Raw genomic sequence first — 20,493 nt, forward strand, 5'->3', positions numbered from 1 at the left:
CCAAACCAAACCATTAGGTTGTTACATCACTTAATCATGGCCATAGTAGCCATTAGCTTATGCCAAATAGGTCCAGGGTCTAGATAGTTCCCTGCTTGGCGCCAAGTATGCACCATTCAACCTTTTCATACAGCTTTTTTTTTTTTTTTTTTAATTCTTACTTGTTTTTCTGTTCATGTTTGTTTCCATATAGCATTCCATTCTACCTAGAACTTCACTTGACATGTTCTCCTTCATGCCAATCGAGCACTACCCTCCTTTAGGATTTTGTGGCCTTCCTTCCACTCCAATATCCTTATTCCAAGATCCACAATCATGTGATTCAAAATTTAAAGATCGAAAACCAATGTAAGAGGAAAACAAAGGTAATTATTTCAAAAGGACATGAAATTCACCACAATAATAGTTCACAAAACAAAAGGTAAAACAATGTTGTAAAAAGGACCAAGACCAAAACCAACATGATAGCCAAAAATAAAAACCAATATTGGCATGCACAATTCTAAAACAAAATGATATCAAATTGAGCAACACATTAATCCATAGCACACAAGTGTAAAATAAACAGTCCCCAAATTCACTCCATCTCAATGAGTTCAATATTCATTGCACTTCCAGCCAACATACACACTTATAAATAAAATAAGCTCAGGGCTGATTTACCAGGCTAGTAGCAACCATGAAGCCTTATGTTCCCCAAAAGTTCACATGGAATTTCCCAACACACCCCCCGCCCCCACACACACACATATATGAGTCAAGGAGTTTGAGGGAGTGCCCTCTCCTCCTTCTCAATATCTTGCATTGTTCTTGGGTGTCCCTATGGCTCGTAGGGGTAATTTGTTCTCTTTCTCTTCCCATGGAGATAGTCCCTTTTTCGATTCTCTTCTACACAACACTAACAGGAGAGTGTTCCCTTCTCCTTTTCAACCTCATGAGGCCTCCTACTACTACCATATTTCATTTTAGAGGATTCAGCTTGGTATTTCATTTTCCACAACTTCTTTTGCAGCTCATCATTCCAATCAACTGGTTCTTATTGTTTCTTGGTGATTTTTCTGAGCTCTTCCCTGCATATTTTTAGCTCATCTTCTAGGTCCTTGAGCTTGGCCTCTAAATTTCTGAGGGTTCTTTTCTTTTGGAGGGATATCCCTCTTTCTTGTTCTTGATGGGATTGGTTCATATCCTACTACACCATGCCTTGATACATGTTTCTTTTTCTGCCACTATGCCTTGTTATGTGTTGCCACATACACTCAGTTGTTAGTTCATAAAAGAAATTAACAATACATATGTTGTTTGTTATCCTTAATATGTTAGGCCAAGGATGGAATTTTGTAGCTGTGACACATCCTTAAGATCATCATCAACCACATGTCATAAACCAGGACACTGATTATCACATTCAAAATATTGTTTTCAAAACTTAGCAACACATGTGTATTAACATTGTTTATAATCATCATTATACCAAAGTAAGAGGTAGAGTTCAATCAATACTATTTAAAATCATCCTCCCAACTGAGGCCACATTACTATTTTTAATCAACTTCTTAGACACAAGAATAATTTTACCTTCTTATTAGGGTCAACAACAACCATCGCATGTGCAACTTTAAAGGACTGGTCAGAAAATATCAGGTTATATTGACATTTATCATAGTTGTCATGGATACATTATAGAACCTGCATGCACTCATGTTAGCACATTTCGTAACACTATCCTAGTCAGCGTGCACTCTGCTTATGAAAATGTTCAATAAATAACCATGATCCTTGTTGCTATAATAAATACACGCAACCAAGTATTTATCAATCACTTGGCTTCCTGAACAATGTACAACAACATACCTTTGATCTCTTGAGGCACCTATATCATATATGGGGCATTGGATTTTCCCGTCCACTTAGTGTATATATATATATATATATATATATATATATGAGGCCACATTACTATTTTTAATCAACTTCTTAGACACAAGAATAATTTTACCTTCTTATTAGGGTCAACAACAACCATCGCATGTGCAACTTCAAAGGACTGGTTAGAAAATATCAGGTTATATTGACATTTATCATAGTTGTCATGGATACATTATAGAACCTGCATGCACTCATGTTAGCACATTTCGTAACACTATCCTAGTTAGCGTGCACTCTGCTTATGAAAATGTTCAATAAATAACCATGATCCTTGTTGCTGTAATAAATACACGCAACCAAGTATTTATCAATCACTTGGCTTCCTGAACAATGTACAACAACATACCTTTGATCTCTTGAGGCACCTATATCATATATGGGGCATTGGATTTTCCCGTCCACTTAGTGTATCTATATATATATATATATATATATATATATATAGACATACTCAATAGTGGTAACCATGCCATGCAGCTCAAACATTCACAGAATCATGCAAGATTTCACATGTACACGTGTCTCAATTTGCTAGCATACATAAATACAAAATTTCATAAATACACATAATGCCAACAACATAGGGAGTTTTCGCAAGGTTACTTGCATCATATTATGGATTACATACATATTCGACCAAGCATAGAAGGCTCACCCAATGACCAACATTGATGATGCACTAAACAATCACATACTCAACATGCCACACAACTAGAGTACAATGTGAATGCATTAATCATGTATGGCATAATCAATTATAGCCTACTTTTAACACCTAAACATTTGTTTTATTGATTTTTTCTTTTTAAAGAATCAATATAAGACCCCCCCCCTTCAGGAGTGCCTATTGCTACTTGATCATGATAGAGTCCAATGATGGCTCTGACTTCCTACTTGTGATAAGCCCTTCTAAGCCTAGTGTTGAACTTGGATGCTCTGATACTGCTCTGTAACCTACCCAACCCCTTCTGCCACCTCAAGGGATGGGGTAAATATTTTTTTTCTTCTTCTTTCCCCTCATTTCTTACCATTCACCTAGGCGCTTAGCCTGTCTAACCATTTGCGGCCTAGATTATTTTCACTAATGACTCTACGCCATTGGTCTTGTTTCTACGTGAAATGACCATAGGCTAGACACAAGACCGAAGCTCCTAAGCATGATACTTTTCTATGCCCTTCATTATTACGCCAAGCCCCTTGTCACATTCTTCACGAAATGGCCAAGGGTCGGGCTTAACCCATAATCCCTTCCATCCCAGTGCAATCCTTCGCACCTCCTCTATAATTTGTTGGGGTCAATCTCTCAGGCTACGTGTCTTATGGGATCTGCCCCCTTGTACTATCATCTGTATTACCTGCTAGAATGATCATCCTCCCAGACCCAACGTTATTGTCTTGATGGTATCCCAAGCTACGCATTTGGTTAGCCACCAATTAAAAAAATTAAAAAAATGGTCAACAAATCCTCATCCACCTTAAGTTGAAATAAGAAGCCTTCCACAATTAATTCACAAGTCAAACTTGTAATTTCATGTTTACAAATCAAATTTATAATTTCATCAAATTCTTACAAAATTTAAGACTAAAAAATATCCCAAAAAAAACTCCACAACCTAACTAAAAAACCATTACTATAAAATCTTTTATCATTTTTTTAAATAGAAAAAACAACCTACAAATATATTAACCTTTTGTTCATTCTTCCTCATAATAATTAATTAAAAGCTAATATGAAAAACTAATATCATAATAATTAATTAAAAGCTAATATGAAAATAACAGGCAAATTTATCATCCTCTTGTTTTCTTTTTCCTTTTGTTAATTATTTAAAAATATTTCCTATCCATAATATTTGGTACCGTTATTATTGCAAATTTTTTAATATTTTCTGTTTTACCATCTAACATCTTTGTAACCTTATCATAATTACCTTTTTCTCCTCTAAATTAAAAACTAACAAAATATTGATATATTTAAATGTAGCTCTAATACATTTTGTTTAAATTTAATCATAATATATTTAAATTAAAAAATATTTATCTTATTTTTCATTCTCTTGTTTAGTTTGAAAATATATTTTTTATTTATAATATTTATTAATAATTTCTCATTTCTATTTTAAAATTAAGTAATTATTACTTTTAAATAAAAATAATATATATATTTATCTTTTTTTCATTCTCTAGTTTAGTTTGAAAATATATCTTTTATTTATAATATTTATTAATAATTTCTCATTTCTATTTTAAAATTAAATAATTATTATTTTTAAATAAAAACATTATAATATCATTTTAATTTTAATTTTAATTTTTACTATTATTTTAAATAATATTTTTTTAATAAAAATATTTTAATGTTAATATAAACTGTTCAACTAAAGCTCAAGTCACAAACGGCATATCCCATCATGAAGATATGCCTAAGTCAAGTAAAGACCACTTGAAGCTAATAAAAGCTTCAAATGTTGAATAGTTACTTAAAAACATTATTATTGATTTATAATGATTTACTTTTCTATATGGTTGATCTATTTAATTATATACTTTTTAATGGTGTTTTAATTAAATTAAATTGATTTAAACAAAGTTATCAAATTATCAATAATATTTCGATCTTTAAACTTATTATATAGAAAATGAAAATATAAAAATGAATATGATCAGAATTAATTTACTAAATGATTCTAGTTCTCCTATATTAAATGATTCAAGTATATCTATATATGAAAAGTAAAAATTAATATAATTTGTGTTTTTTAGACTCATATTATTATTGATGTTAAATGTGAGTGTCCACTTGTTTGCTCCATTAATTACTTATATCATGAAAAATAAAAAGTAAATTTGTTTGAAATTTCTTAGGAAGAGGGTTGAAGTTTAGTTGGTTACATCAGATAGAAAAATAGAATGCAAATTTGTGTGAATTTTTTTAAGAAGAAGGGTGAAGTCCAGTAGGTCAATTGAGGTAAAGGTCGGGTGAAAGATTGCATCCATGGTATTTATCAATAAAAAAAATAAAATACGTGTATGTTTTTTCTAAGTTAGATATTTTTATATTACTAGAATGTATGTATGTTTTATTTATGGTTAAAAATTAAAATTAAAATTGCATAGAATGTATGTATGTTTTATTTATTGTTAAAAATTAAAATTAAAATTGAATAAATAAAATAAGTTTGTTAATTGTATTTATCTTTGGTGTTTGGGGAAAATGATTATCATCCTTCTTACCCCAAATCAATTTTTGAAAGTGACTCGATGATATCATAACTTTGAGCCTTGAGAATGATTTGCTTTGTTATAGAGGAATGAAAATAAATAAATAAGTGGTCCCAATTTGGAGAGGAGGCTTCTCTCAACCCTTGAGTTGGAATTTATTAGCAAAATTGGTGAAAAATTCATATTTATAAGGAAATATGGTGTTGGATTCATTTTGATTAAGATCATTCTCCTATAGAGGGTTCCTATAACCTACCCAACCCCTTCTGTCACTTCTTCTTTCCTCTCATTCCTTTCCATTCACCTAAGCACTTAGCTTGTCTAACCCTTTGCAGGCTGAATTCTTTTTCCTAATGAGTCTATGTTGTCAATCTCGTTTCTACGCGAAACAACCATAGGCCAGACACAAGATTGGAGCTCTTAAGACTGACACTTTTTTTACCCTCCATTATTTTGCCGAGCCCCTAGTCACATTCTTCGGGAAATGGCCAAGGTTCAGGCTTAACCTGTAGCCCCTTCCATCCTGGTACAATTCTTCACACCTCCTCTATAACCTGTTGGGGTCAATCTCCCGAGTTACGTGTCTTGTGGGGTTTGTCCTCGTGTACTCTGGTCAGTGTTGTCTGCTAGCACGATCATCCTCCCTGTCTCGGTGTTACTATCCCGGTGGTATCCCAAGCTACATGTTTTGGTTAGACGCTGACCTCTCTACTCTAGGCTTAGCTGGACAGCAGGCCCCTATTCCATCTCCTCTTTGGCCTAATCACCTGTATGCCGCATGCTTCTGCCACTATCAGTCCATGACATCCCAACAACTTCCTTGCGACACTACTTTATTCCGCCTGACGGCGAAGTTGAGATGATCTGACTACGGGCCCATTTCTATCCAATAGGATCACCACTGAGATTACATGGATGGACTATATGGTTGATCAACATCATCCCGCTAGGTCCCTCCCAACGCACTCTAAAGCGCACTATGTATAAACTGCCAGGACTCCACCACCAGACTTGTGTGGAAGGTGGGGTCGTGTGACCTCCCTTCCCGTTGGCCTATCCTCCCACTCATGTCTGCCACCACATCCCTTCCTGCAAGTGTATCGTCAAGTGGCAAGACCCACATCATCCCATCAACTTACCTTCTCAGTGCTTACGATTAACTACCCACTTTATTCCTTCGGGACAAACCCATCTGGTTGACTCGAAAGGTAGGCCAACTTCCAACTAATAAGGTCGTAGTACTAAGGTAGGTCCTGCCATGCATCTGCTTGTGTCATCCTGTCGGGCCTTACTCGACGCCTTCGACTCTTTTGCACCAATAAACCTCCAGTTGAGATTTAGCAAGTTGATGTGGTATGTGAGCCAATCCCCAATGAATGACACCACAACAACAGAGCGGGCCCGACCACATATACCTCCAATGTCATTCCACTAGGCCTTTCCCAACAATTTTGCCTGTGCACCATTAAAAACCTATTGGGCTCTTCTTCCCAGGATGACCTATCCCATGGGCCTCGCCCAACACCATTTCCATTGGCTACCACTCTTTTCACTGCCATTGTGTCCCGACACCCAACACCCAACACATTTTCTTCATGCCTGTTTATTAACCATTGGGGTCATCCCTCCAGGTAATGACATCACTCCTGCTATGTGTCGACCTAATGATGTCATTGTCTACCTTCATTCAGGCCAATCAATTTATGTTACCTGCCATATCAGAGGAGAGAGAGAAAGAGTCGTTTGAGGTTGTAACCTACAATCAATCTTTGCTATAAACCAAACCACCCGATTCTAAAGTCTGGTTCCGACACCACTCCTAAGCGGATTGTGGTTTTGGAAGGGGTGTCGTCGGAGTAGCTCTCCAAAGTTGATCTACATGATCAATTAGGTGGAAAGCGACTTCCAGGACCTCAAATCCCGTCTATCTGACTGCCTCTACTGCCACCAAAATGTCGTCATGTGGCTCAACGCTTTCTATTGCCCCTTCTTCTCATCCCTTTGGGCTATGCATCCAGGCTTATGTGGGTTGTGGGGCAACCCACCCACCAATAACATAATCGTCGGGAACACATCATTTGGTGCGTCATCCCTGTGCTTCAATCTCAACCATCTATCACCTGCGCTTTTGGAAAGGTTTCGAGGTTAAACCTCCAGGCCACGTCAATACTCTCATGACTAATCGTGCGGTTTCCAGGCTAGCGTGTTAGCCAAATCATACAGTGTACGTCATCCCGACTATTCATATTACCAAACAACCAACCCCTCCGAGTTTTCTTCCGGCCACGTCTAGGGTTCGAGTCAGCGAAGGGATAAGGTTGCATGATCCTCCCTCTTAAGTACAGGACTCGATCCCTTCACGGTGCAACTAGTCTCATTTAGATCTCGACCATGGCTTGACTAGAGGACCTCAGTCCTACTTTATGTAACAAATCATAAGAGGATCTTTGTGATCGCTCCACAGAAAGACTCTATAACTGCACAAGGATTCTTCGACTAATCTACCTAATTGTGGCTCTATCTTAGAGGTCAGGTAGACCTTCGGGTCTTCTTCGCTAAAAAGTTAAGGATCTTCTAATGATAATTTAATGCACTTCATAGTGTTACCCCTCCTGAGCTTGGGTGTTAGATGCACTAAGTGGGTTCTAGCCCATGGGTCTTGCCTACCCTTGGGTAGGGAATTCCTCGCATGACAGTGTAAGCGATCATGCGCCCATTATTTACCATGGGCTTGGTGCAAGATTTCGAGAAGGTTCCACTTCACCAGCCACACACCGACAGTTCCATAATCCATGTCAGCCCTGCAGGTGGCTCCTTAGCATTGCTCAAAGGTTTCCATGGAATTTGGTTACTCACAAGGACATGTGGCCACTAATGTCAGAATCCCTGTGGTGGAAATGGAAGGTGTTGCAACTACAAGGTTGGAGGCCAAATGGTTAAGGGTTTCGGGCTTGATCGGCCCCAGGGAAACTACCCTTAACTATCATACACTACATGCCTACTGACACAACAACTCACAAGCAATTTCATCAAATGTATACAATTAGTGAATTTGGCCAACAAAGGATCTTACATGTAAATTGTACACTAATAAAAAGGGTCTTAGAACCCACTTCTTTTAATGGTTTCATTTGAACTGGTTTTGACCTTAAATATATCATTAAGTTCGTTCAATTTCGCAACTGTATTATTCCTGGGTGCAATTAAGCATTTTATTCATAGTAAGAGTCTGCCTCAGCTCTGTAGCTTAGGCATTATTGTTATGGGGTTCTTTTCATGTCTTAACATCAGATACTCTGTGGTTTCCCTTAATTAAGCTATTAAACATATTTTCATTCTAGTTCAAGCACCAACACACATGTACGCATATACATATATTCAACATACAAGTTAGGGAAATGTCCCTCCACGGTTGCACCACAGGTATATGCATAACAACACAATTGCAGTCCCATTTTTCCAAGTCCATTACAAACAACAATGAAAAATAATACATTAAATTAAATAAGTATTCACAAATACTTATCTTTAAGTCTGTAGGGAAACTAAGTCTAGGACTATGACTCTCCATCTAACCATAGACAAATTGTAGCAAAGCAACTTGCAACTGTCACTCCCGAGCTAGATTTTGAGGGTCTGAGGTGGTATTTCTAAAGGGAATACACACTAATCCTCCAGCTGAAAACAGGGACTCCAGAGTCTCCTCTTCCTCCACCCACTTGCTTCTCAACTGTTCACTAATTCACAAGGAGTTCCAGGACCAACTGCCTCACCCTGTAGCTATCCAATGAAGGAAAACAACACCTTAGTAAGTACTAGAAGTGTGTTTCTCTCCTGCAACTCAACTCTCCTTCTGTAGATTTTCAAGCCCCCTCCCTCCGCCCATTGAATTTTGAGTTCTAGTTCTATTTTTTTTTTGCTCTACTAGTTAGTCTCGTGTCTTGCTCTATCCCCCTGAATGAGTCTCCTCTCCTTCCGTTTTCTACCGCTGCACAGTTCCATGCCAACACCCCTATCTCTCATTAATTTTTTCTATCCTTTTAATGTTTTTTTCCTTGTTTTGGTTTCCATGCCAACATGGGCTTGCCCTTGGTATTCCAGCCCAATTAATTTCCAACAACAGTCTCATCCTGTGCATTTAAATCTCAATAACCAACCTTTAATGGTTGTCATATAGTTCAGATTTTCCTTCCTTCAACAAGCACACTGAGTTTCCCAAGAAATTTGACCTCCCTAGACCTCTTGGAATTAGTGTCCCTTACTCAACCCATTTAATCTTTGATAACTCAATTACATGATGAGATTACATGGCCAAATCGAGCCATTCATGGTTGATATGTTACAGACTCCTCCCCCTTGGGGGAACATCTTCCTTAGTGTTCTCTGTCTCTATACACAGAGAAACATGCTAATTAAGGAAATAACTACATACTGTCTTTAGAGCTTTATATTTACATCTCTTTACAACATTTACATATAATAGAAAAATGAGTGAAGCCACTCTTGAAAATGATTTTATAATTCCTCGTAAGTATCGTACTATGGATGATATAATGGAAAGAACATTTCCTGTTGATAGTTCATTATCAGGATATGCTCCTCGTTGGCATAATCTTGTTGTTCGATGCTCTTCTGAAAATGTTCATAACATTGGGGAAACATCTTGCAATCGGGAAGAACGCCATATTGATATTGTGGATGCAAATGTCCACCCTAACCCTTCCATGTGTCCAATTGCATGTTTTTATGGCCAAAGGTTGCAAAACATCCATGGTGGAGGTAATGATGACATTTTGTGTGATGATTTTGATGATAGTTTACTTAACCATTTGTTTGATAATTTGGATCCAATTGCTTGAAACATTAGATCTTCAAATCCCGCTTCTCAAAGTAATGTGGTCCCACCAAGAGAATCAGTCATCCCTGATATCATTTCGCATGGAACAATGGAGGTAACACAATTATATTTTGATTTTCACTGCAATAGTGGTTGTTCTATTACATTCCTATATTTACAAAGTTTTGTTTACTAAACTTATGTTATTTTATTCTCTTCAAATAGGATACAACTTGTTTTAATAGAGGTCTAGAAATTAACTCCCAAAGTGTTCCATCTACTAATATGAGAAGTGAAGATGAAGCATGTCATAATCTTCCTGTGCATTCTCCTGATCAAATTGCCAGACAAATGTAAATTTTCAATGTTTTGATTTGCTTTTCATTTTTTAAATTTCTAGTTGCTTGGACATTGAATTTTATGGCGTATTTTATTTTCTTTGAATAGGACACAAGTCATTTCAATAGAGGCATACAATTAACTTCGTAGATGTTCCATCTACTGATGTTAGAAGTGAAGAGGAACCATCTCATAGCGTTCATCCACATCGCCAAACAAATGTAAATGTTGAGTGCATTTGATATTTTTCTCATTTTTTCATTTACAGTTGCCTCGAAATTATATTTTGTAATCTTTGATAAAGAAACCATGATCTCATCTCATTAGGTTGGAGAATTGGAATCCAAAACATCAAGTAGTAAAACTAATGTAGGTGTTCAATGTATTTGATTTATTTTCAATTTTTGAATCTTTCTTTTTTGGACATTTAGTTTTATAACGCATTTTATTTTTTTGAAACAAGAAACAACTCATTTGAATAGAGGCATAGAAACTACAACAAAAAATGTTCCATCCACTAATATTAGAATCCAAGAGAAACCATCTCATAACCCTCATCCACATGAAGACACAAATGTAAATTCTGAATGCATTTGATTCTTTTTCATTTTCTTCATTTATAATTAGTTGGAAATTAAATTTTAAAGTCTTTTATGACAAAGAGACCTTTACATCCTCTCAGGTTTGCGAAATGCACACCATAAATTTGGAAAGATATTCTCATAGATCCATTCCACATGCTTCAAATTTGCAAAGGGAATCTCATGTTCTTGAAGATGAAGTAAATGCTAGAAGAAATTTTACTTATCCAAATGGTTTTCAACATGGTTCGCCGAGTAGAGATCATAGTCCTTTTGATGAAAACATGATTGCAGTGCATAAAAGGTTTCGAGCAAAGATAGATAGCTTGTCAGTTGTCCAAATCTGCCACATTTTCCAAGAATCATATCCCAAAATCCACGTTGTGAGACATTCTGAAGGACCTATTTGCAGACGATGTAATAGTGAAAGAGGAGCCCATCATTTTTGTCGATATAATAACACGAATCCTGGTGAGCAACCTCATATTTTAAGAGTTCTTAATCAAGTTGAAGAAATGATAATAGCACGTGTGAATCCTATTTTGCAAGTGACACATACTCGAGGTGGGAAATATAAGTATAGTGGTCATACAATTAGCTTTCCTCAAGATATTTCTACAATTGTACAAAGCCCTCCCCGACATGTTCAAGATATTGACTTTCTAATTGTGAGGGGACATGGCGCTCAGTCTAAATATTATGAATGTTATGTCAAAAGATCTTGAGTGATGGCTACAATTCTTTTCAAAATCCAACATGATCAATATTATTGAGATGTTGTAATTGATTATGATTCAGTGAATGCTCTGCCTGAAAGATCAACAGATGTCTCCTCCAGGCTTAAATTTGTTGATTGTGATATTGAAGAATCTGAGATCAATGAAACTAATAATGAAGGGTTTCCTGCTAAGCATTTGCCCTCTCATCCTTCTTCTTTTGTTGCTCTCCTACCAAACGAACGAAGAGAAGTGGAAGAAATTAGAGCATTTCTTGATAATGTTGATTCTTCACATGTTCAAGACACGGATTGGCCTAATATTGGAACCTCTCCAGTGAATGAATATAATAAAGAGGGGTTATTAGAAGTAGATTATCTATTCACAAATTTCACGAATTCATAATCTCTTCCCAAACCAAACACGAATCTTTCGATTCATTCGGCTCTCCTGCTCAGTCCTTTTTTATTCCCCAGGAACGTATACGTTCCCTTCACACCAAGCTTGCCCTTTACGTTCCGTTTACGGAAGATTAGAATCAATTTATAAAAGACCGAGATCTCCGAAGGGCTCTTCCAGCAAAAGGGATTTGCAATTATCAAGAAAGTTATGGAATTCCCAACATTGTTCCCCATTGGTGATGCTAATTGGTTGCAACCACGTATTTGTAGTGTTGAACTTCATGAGTATGCATTGCATCTTCTTAGGTACTATGATCAGAGATTTGGAAGCCATCCTCACTTTCGATATTACCTATTAAACATGATAATGTGGCATCGGAGCCAAGCAACTGCTGCAATTTTTGCAAAGAAACATTTACATGATAACTCACCTACAACAATTGAGGAGTTGCATCACCAACTATCTGATTTACCAGATAATAAGTTGGTTGAGCATCTTATGCAGTTTGGTTCTTCTCTGAGAGGTACAAGGGCATACTGGACTAAGTGTCGATCTGAATTAATGGACATGATTACTCAGTTAGGATGTCCATCTTTATTTTTTACTTTCAGTGCAGTTGACACAAAGTGTCCAGAGTTGCATAACCTCATGCCCATACATTCACATACTCGTTCTTCAAATGAGCATTGTATGAAAATTGAGAATGTTATCTAATAACCTTATATTGTTGTGACATTTATGCACCACAAATTCAATATTTTTCGAGAGGAAGTTATCCAAAAATATCTTAAAGCTAAAGACTTTTGGTACAGGTTTGTGTTCAATTTTTTTCTATACTTTTTCAACTTTTATTATGATTCTATTTATATTGTTTGTAGTAACTATATCTTCAATTTTTTTAGATATGAGTGGCAACATAGAGGTTTAGCACATATCCATGGTTTCCTATGGTTAGAAGGTGCTCTTGACACGCAAATACTTGATTGGTCAAATAGTTCTGATGTACAACCTGCAAAGATATTCTTTGACAAATATGTAACTGCATGGAATCCGCGTGACATACATCGTCGCAACATAATGGTTCCAGGAAGCCTCAATGATGACCCTTGCCTATTGAATACTTATCAGATTTTCTCTTCTAATCCTCATAATGATTACGAAGAATTGTTAAACAGTGTCCAAAGGCACACAAAGTGCACTGTAGATTCTTGTTTGCGCAAAAAGGGCAATATTCTAACGTGTCGGTACAATGCTCCATGGGATCTTTGTGATGAATCAAGATTGTTCATAGATGATCAAGGAAGAAAAAGATATGAGCCAACAATAAATGATGACAGGCTTAATGTACATAACATTGACCTTCTAACAATGTGGCGTGCAAATGTTGATTTCCAGCCAGTTCTTTCTCACTATGCTGTGTTGAAATACATTGCTAAGTATGCATCAAAAGCAGAAAAAAGGTCTGAAAGTTATCATCATATGTTAACTAGAATTTCAGATTCTATTAGCTCTGAGGATCATGCTTTATGTGCATATAGAAAGTTTCTTGTAGAAACGATTGTTGACCATGAAATTGGAGCACAAGAAACATGCCATATGTTACTTAAGCTACCTCTTGTTGTTTGTAGTCGGAAATTTACTTCCTTCAATGTTGGAAGAAAGGTTTTTAGGAAAATATCAAGGGATGGCTTGCAATGTTCATTTGAGAATACTTTTGTTTAACATTATCAGAAGAGACATTTTTTCCTTGAACATCTATCTTTGGTAGAAACAACAAGATCTTGGACATTTGATAGTAAGCATAAACACGATCCATGGAAGCCCAGAGATGTTCATGCTATTGTTCGGGTTTGGCCACGATTTTATTCTATTCCTAGTGAGGCTTCAGAGGAATTTGAAACCTTTTGCTGGACATAATTGCTATTGTATAAGCCATTTCGTGACATTCCTGCAGAAATTGGCCTTTCAGCTGAAATTATTCATGAAAATTGGAGGAATTTTCGATATCGAGCATGGCATGTTGATTGACATCCATCAATTATAGACAATATTGAAGATGAAGAAGATGGTGATTTTTCTAACCAGGAAATGAATCTTGAAGATGATTTTCAAGAATGGTAGATTTTCTCTCGCTTGGTTCCACCAAATGATGTGAATGTTTCTGATCTTCACACCCTTGGTCGAAGGGACTTTGATATATCCTTTGACTGAGAAAGTACAACTATTCTTGATGATGTTACAGAAGAAGCTATTAATTTTATAAGGAATGCAAAATCAATGGGTGATATTGTTGACCTTTCAAATAGAACATTTGCATCTCCGGATTCTTTGTCGGAAAAGCAACGATTTTCTTTTCAAATTATCTTAAGGCACTTTGCTGAATATGAGATTCGTGAAGCTCTTCTTATGATTATTCAGGGCACTGTGGGCACTGGGAAGTCTTTCCTTATCCATTGTATTTTTGAAGCTCTTTCTAATTCGTCAAGTAATGGAAGAAGCCCTTTGCTTCTTCTTGCCCCAACAGGAATAGTTGCTTTTAATATACATGCAAAAACAATACACTCAGCTCTAAAAATTCCAATTAAAGATATGCAGCCACTACAGGGGCAGTCACTTGCAGTATTCCAAGAAGAAATGTGACATGTTAGATATATATTGATTGATGAAATGAGCTTTCTAGGATCAAGGTTGTTTATGCAAATAGATGCTCGATTACGAGAAGCATTTCCAGAGAAAAAGAATTGTCCTTTTGGTGGCAGATCCATCCTCCTCATGGGTGACCATGCCAACTTCCTCCTGTGAGAGATAGGCCTTTGTATGCAGGTAATACAACAGGGAAAGTCTTGTGGAAAAAATTCAACATTGTTGTCACTCTTGACACAATATTTCGCCAACAAGGGAATAATGAGAAACAATCTTGTTTTTGTAGAGTCCTCAATAACATAAGAAATGTAGAACCTGTTCTTGAAGATTGGGAGTTTCTTATGTCACGGGCTGATATGAGGTTGCATCCTAGAGAAAGAGATTTATTTAATGCAGTAGTTCACATGTTTCCAACAAATAATTTGGTCTCCTTCCATAATAGGCATATGTTAAAATCATTAAATTCTCCAATTGCACGATGTGTTGCTGAGCATTCAAGGCGTTCATAAATCAGTGGTGTTGATGATGATCAATTGGACCGTGAAGTTTTGTTGTGTCGTGGTCAGCGTGTTATGTTGACATGTAATTTATGGGTTGAAGTTGGCTTGGTGAATGGTGCACTTGGTTATGTTAAGGATATATTCTATCTGCCTACCTCTAAGCCACCTCAACTTCCAATGTTCACAATTGTTGTTTTTTATAAGTATGTTGGTGTTCCATTTGATGCAAGAAATCCAAACATTGTCCCTATCACCCCAGTGATAACAGGAAATTGAAAAAAAATTCCTTTGAAGATGGCATGGGCTCTTACAATCCACAAGTCACAGGGATTGACTTTAGAACGAGCATTAGTTGATATCAGGAATAAAGAGCAGCAAGGCCTTACCTTCACAGCCATATCAAGAGTGAAATCAATAGATGGTTTACGCATTGCACCACCTTTTTCTTTTCAACGTTATGCCAAGATGAAAGATAGCGCATATGTTACAATTAGGAAGAAGGAAGAGGAGCGATTGAAGTCCATATCACTATGAAATACAACTAATAACATTGTGACCTTCTTTATAGTATGTTTTTTGAATTGCTTTTATTATCCTCTTGATTTACTTTTAATATAATAATCATTTTCATATATTTATTAGATTAATAAATTCATCATATTCATAGTAATATTTGAGAAAGTTGTTTACATCGTTTTTCATGTTGTTCATTTTACTTATTTAATTTTTTAAGTGCCTATTGCTCTTTTCTTTGCAACAGACCATTCAAACATAAACAATGAGTTATATGAACCAATCATTCCAAATCATTTCTATAACTGGTTCATATTGATATTAATATTGTGGATTCATATTACATCATGAAATGAAAAAATGGAGGTTTTGAATATTGGCCACGGTTTTATTCTATTTCTATAGTTTTTTCTATTGTATTTTGAAATGAGGCTTATATTTGTAGAAATTTTTATATCATTTGGTTCATGTAACACTAGATTGTTTTTTTCATGTAACACTATAACATTAATTTTTTTAACATAAATAAAAATGGGGTGTTATGTTTTATGTATATACATATATATATATATGTGTGTGTGTGTGTGTATGCTTATTTATTTGTGCATGTCTTTATTGATTTTGCTTTTGTTTTTGTGTCTTTCAAATGCAAATATGGACAATAATGATGTCATCTATTATTCCAAAACAATATGCGATATTGCTGGAGCTATAAGCTTTCTTTCCTATCTTCGGAACAAGTTTGATAGAAAACATGGGTTCCATCCTACATTTATTGATGATCATATTCGTGAGCTAGATCAAACAAAAACACACGTAAAATACTTGAAACATGTGCACCAGAGGGAGTCTAGGAGGAGAATAAGAAGGAATTGGTTGGAAAGTGTTAAGTATCGTGATCATTATCCTATTGATTTGAATTGGTGTTGCTTTTGTCATCGGTCTAGTTGTGTTTTGGAAGAGGCCGCTCCATAGATGACTTTTGAAACATTATTTGAATTTCAATTTTGTAGTGGAATTATTTGATATAAAGAAAAGAAAAAATATATGTTAAGACTCAATGTTCTTTCAGTGGTTGCAATGTTGGTTAAATTGATTATTTTAAACACTAATGTTGTTTTTATGTACAAAATTGTATATCTCTGGTCTTAAAATGTCCTATTATGTTGTTCTTCTTTAAATCCAATGTGTGCAATTTAGATGTGTTTTTTTCATTTATGTTGCTTTGCTCCAATGGCAGTGTTACTATTTTATATCTTTCTCTTGCATTTCTGATTGTTGTGGTCTTTTGTGTGGATCCCTTCACTTTGTTCACGTCTTTCATAAATGAAAATATTGTTTACATTTATAATATTATTGTTGGGATTTCATGTTCTAGGTGTTTATATCAATATTCTTGAGATTTATACTATTAATACATTCATGTATTGATATCAATGTATTTATGGCTTAAATTCTATTTATTGTTTATAATGTAGTGATATAAATGTGTTATTATTAATGTAATGATGATTTATCATGTTTTAATGCTTTATGGTTTGCAATGTGGTTCTTATATTGGTTTTGGTTTATGTTTTTTATTATTTTTTTGTGTTATAGAATTATTTATGTTTATAATATTGATGTCATGGATTTAGGGCTTAGGTTCGGTTTACTATTTCCTTGGGTTTATAATATTAAATGATTAGGTTTATTTGTTCTTTAAGTTTGTAATATTAATAATTCCTTCAGTTTATCATTTATTCCCTTTGTTTTATTAATCCCCAATATTAAGGTTTAAATAATAGTCCTAAGGTTTAATATTAATCCCTTAAATTTACAATGTTTATCACTTCAATTTATTAACGCACTACTTTCATAATATTAACAATCCCTAGGGTTTATTGATCCATTAGGTTTATAATATTCATAGTCACGTGGGTTGATCAATTGGTTGGGTTTAAAAAATTAATTCCTATTAATCCCTTCTGTTTTTAATATTGATCCCTTGCCCTTTTTGATCCCTTTGGTTTCTAATATTTTTCCATTGTGATTATTAATTCCCAATGGTTTATAATATCAAATTATTAGGTTTCTTCGTTCTTCAAATTTTTAATATTAATAATTCCTTGGGTTCATAATCCCTTGAGGTTTTATTGTTAATCCCTTGGGTTTATATTATTAGTCCCTTTTGTTTAATAATATTCCCTTAGGTTCATAATCCCTTGGGGTTTTAGTATTAATCCCTTGGGTTTATAATATCAATCGCTTGGGTTTATTATTCCCAAGTCGACCATGGTCCAACATGGAATTGTGATAAGGATTGTCTCAATATGAAAATCAATGATGGTCGATCATGTTTATTTTAATGTTTATAATATTTGTCTTAGGTTTTATATAAGTTGGGTTTATAATATTAGTCCCTTGGATTTAATATTATTCCCTTGGGTTCATAATCTCTTTGGGTTTTAGTATTAATTCCTTCATTTTATTATTCCTTTGGGTTTCTCATATCATTCCCTTGGGCTTATTATTCCCTTAAGTTTATAATATCGATCATGGTAAACCATTGTCAATCATAGCCAACCATGCTCAACCATGCTTGAATGTCACATTGTGTCAAGGATTGTCTCACCATGAAAATAAATAATAATCCCTTGGGTTTATTATTCCTTTGGGTTTATTATATCAATCCCTTGGGTTTATTATTCCCTTGGGTTTATATTATTAGTCCCTTTTGTTTAATAGTATTCCCTTTGGTTCATAATCCCTTGGGGTTTTAGTATTAATCCCTTGGGTTTATAATATCAATCGCTTGGGTTTATTATTCCTGAGTCAAACATGGTTTATTATGATGTCGACCATGGTCCAACATGGAATTGTGATAAGGATTGTCTCAATATGAAAATCAATGATGGTCCATCATGTTTATTTCAATGTTTATAATATTTGTCTTAGGGTTTATATACATTGGGTTTATAATATTAGTCCCTTGGGTTTAATATTATTCCCTTGGGTTCATAATCCCTTGGGGTTTTAGTATTAATCCCTTCGTTTTATTATTCCTTTGGGTTTCTCATATTAATCCCTTGGGTTTATTATTCCCTTAGGTTTATAATATCGATCATGGTAAACCATTGTCAATCATAGACAACCATGGTCAACCATGGTCAACCATGCTTGAATGTCACATTGTGACAAGGATTGTCTCACCATGAAAATAAATGATGTTTATTTTAGTGTTTGTAATATTTATATTTGGGTTTACGAATGTTGGGTTTATAATATTAGTCCCTTGGGTTTAATATTATTCCCTTGGGTTCATAATCCCTTGGGGTTTTAGTATTAATCCCTTGGGTTTATTATTCATTTGGGTTTATAATATCAATCCCTTGGGTTTATTACTACCTCATGTTTATAACATCAATCATGGTCAACCATGTTTGAATGTCACATTGTTACAAGGATTGTCTTACCATGAATAAATCATGTTTATTTTAGTCATTGTAATATTTATATTTGGGTTTACAAATGTTGGGTTTATAATATTAGTCCCTTGGGCTTAATATTATTCCCTTGGGTTCATAATCCCTTGGGGTTTTAGTATTAATCCCTTGGATTCATAATCCTCATAGGTGTTTTAGTATTAATCCCTTGGGTTTATTATCCATTTGGGTTTATAATGTAAATAAGTTGGGTTTACTATTCCCTTAGGTTTATAATATCAATCATGGTCAACCATTGTCAATCATAGCCAGCCATGGCCAACCATGTTTGAATGTTGCATTGTGACAAGGATTGTCTCACCATCAAAATAAACCATGTCTATTTTAGTGTTTGTAGTATTTATATTTGGGTTTATCAATATTGGGTTTATAATATTAGTCCCATGGGTTTAATATTATTCCCTTCGGTTCATAATCCCTTGGGGTTTTAATATTAATCCCTTAGTTTTATTATTCCTTTGGGTTTATAATATCAATCCCTTGGGTTTATTATTCCCTTAGGTTTATAATATCAATCATGGTCAACCATGGTTGAATCTCGCATTGTGACAAGGATTGTCTCACCATCAAAATAAATCATGTTTATTTTAGTGTTTGTAGTATTTATATTTGGGTTTACCAAATTTGGGTTTATAATATTAGTCCCATGGTTGAATGTTGCATTTTGACAAAGATTGTCTCACCATGAAAATAAACCATGTTTATTTTAGTGTTTGTAATATTTATATTTGGGTTTACCATATTAGTCCCATGGTTGAATGTCCCATTTTGACAAATATTGTCTCACCATGAAAATAAATCATGTTTATTTTGGTATTTGTAATATTTACATTTGGGTTTACGATTGTTGGGTCTATAATACTAGGCCCTTGGGTTTAATATTATTCCCTTGGGGTTTTAGTATCAATCCCTTGGGTTTATTATTCATTTGGGTTTTAATATCAATCCCTTAGGTTTATTATTCCAACAAGGTTTATAATATCAATCATGGTCAACCGTGGTTGAATGTCACATTGTGCAAAGATTGTCTCACAATGAAAATAAATCATGTTTATTTTAGACTTTGTAATATTTATATTTGGTTTTACGAATGTTGGGTTTATAATATTAGTCCCTTGGGTTTAATATTATTCCCTTGGGTTTTAGTAGGTTTATTATTCCCTTTGGTTTATAATATCAATTATTGTAAACCGTTGTCAATCATAGCCAAAGATGGTCAACCATGGTTGAATGTTGCATTGTGACAAGAATTGTCTCACCATCAAAATAAACCATGTTTATTTTAGTGTTTGTAGTATTTATATTTGGGTTTACCAATGTTGGGTTTAT

Source organism: Pinus tabuliformis, chromosome 1_2 (genome assembly GCF_031772625.1).
Source record: "Pinus tabuliformis cultivar Carrire ecotype Pingquan chromosome 1_2, CPIR1, whole genome shotgun sequence".
Classification (NCBI taxonomy): Eukaryota; Viridiplantae; Streptophyta; class Pinopsida; order Pinales; family Pinaceae; genus Pinus; species Pinus tabuliformis.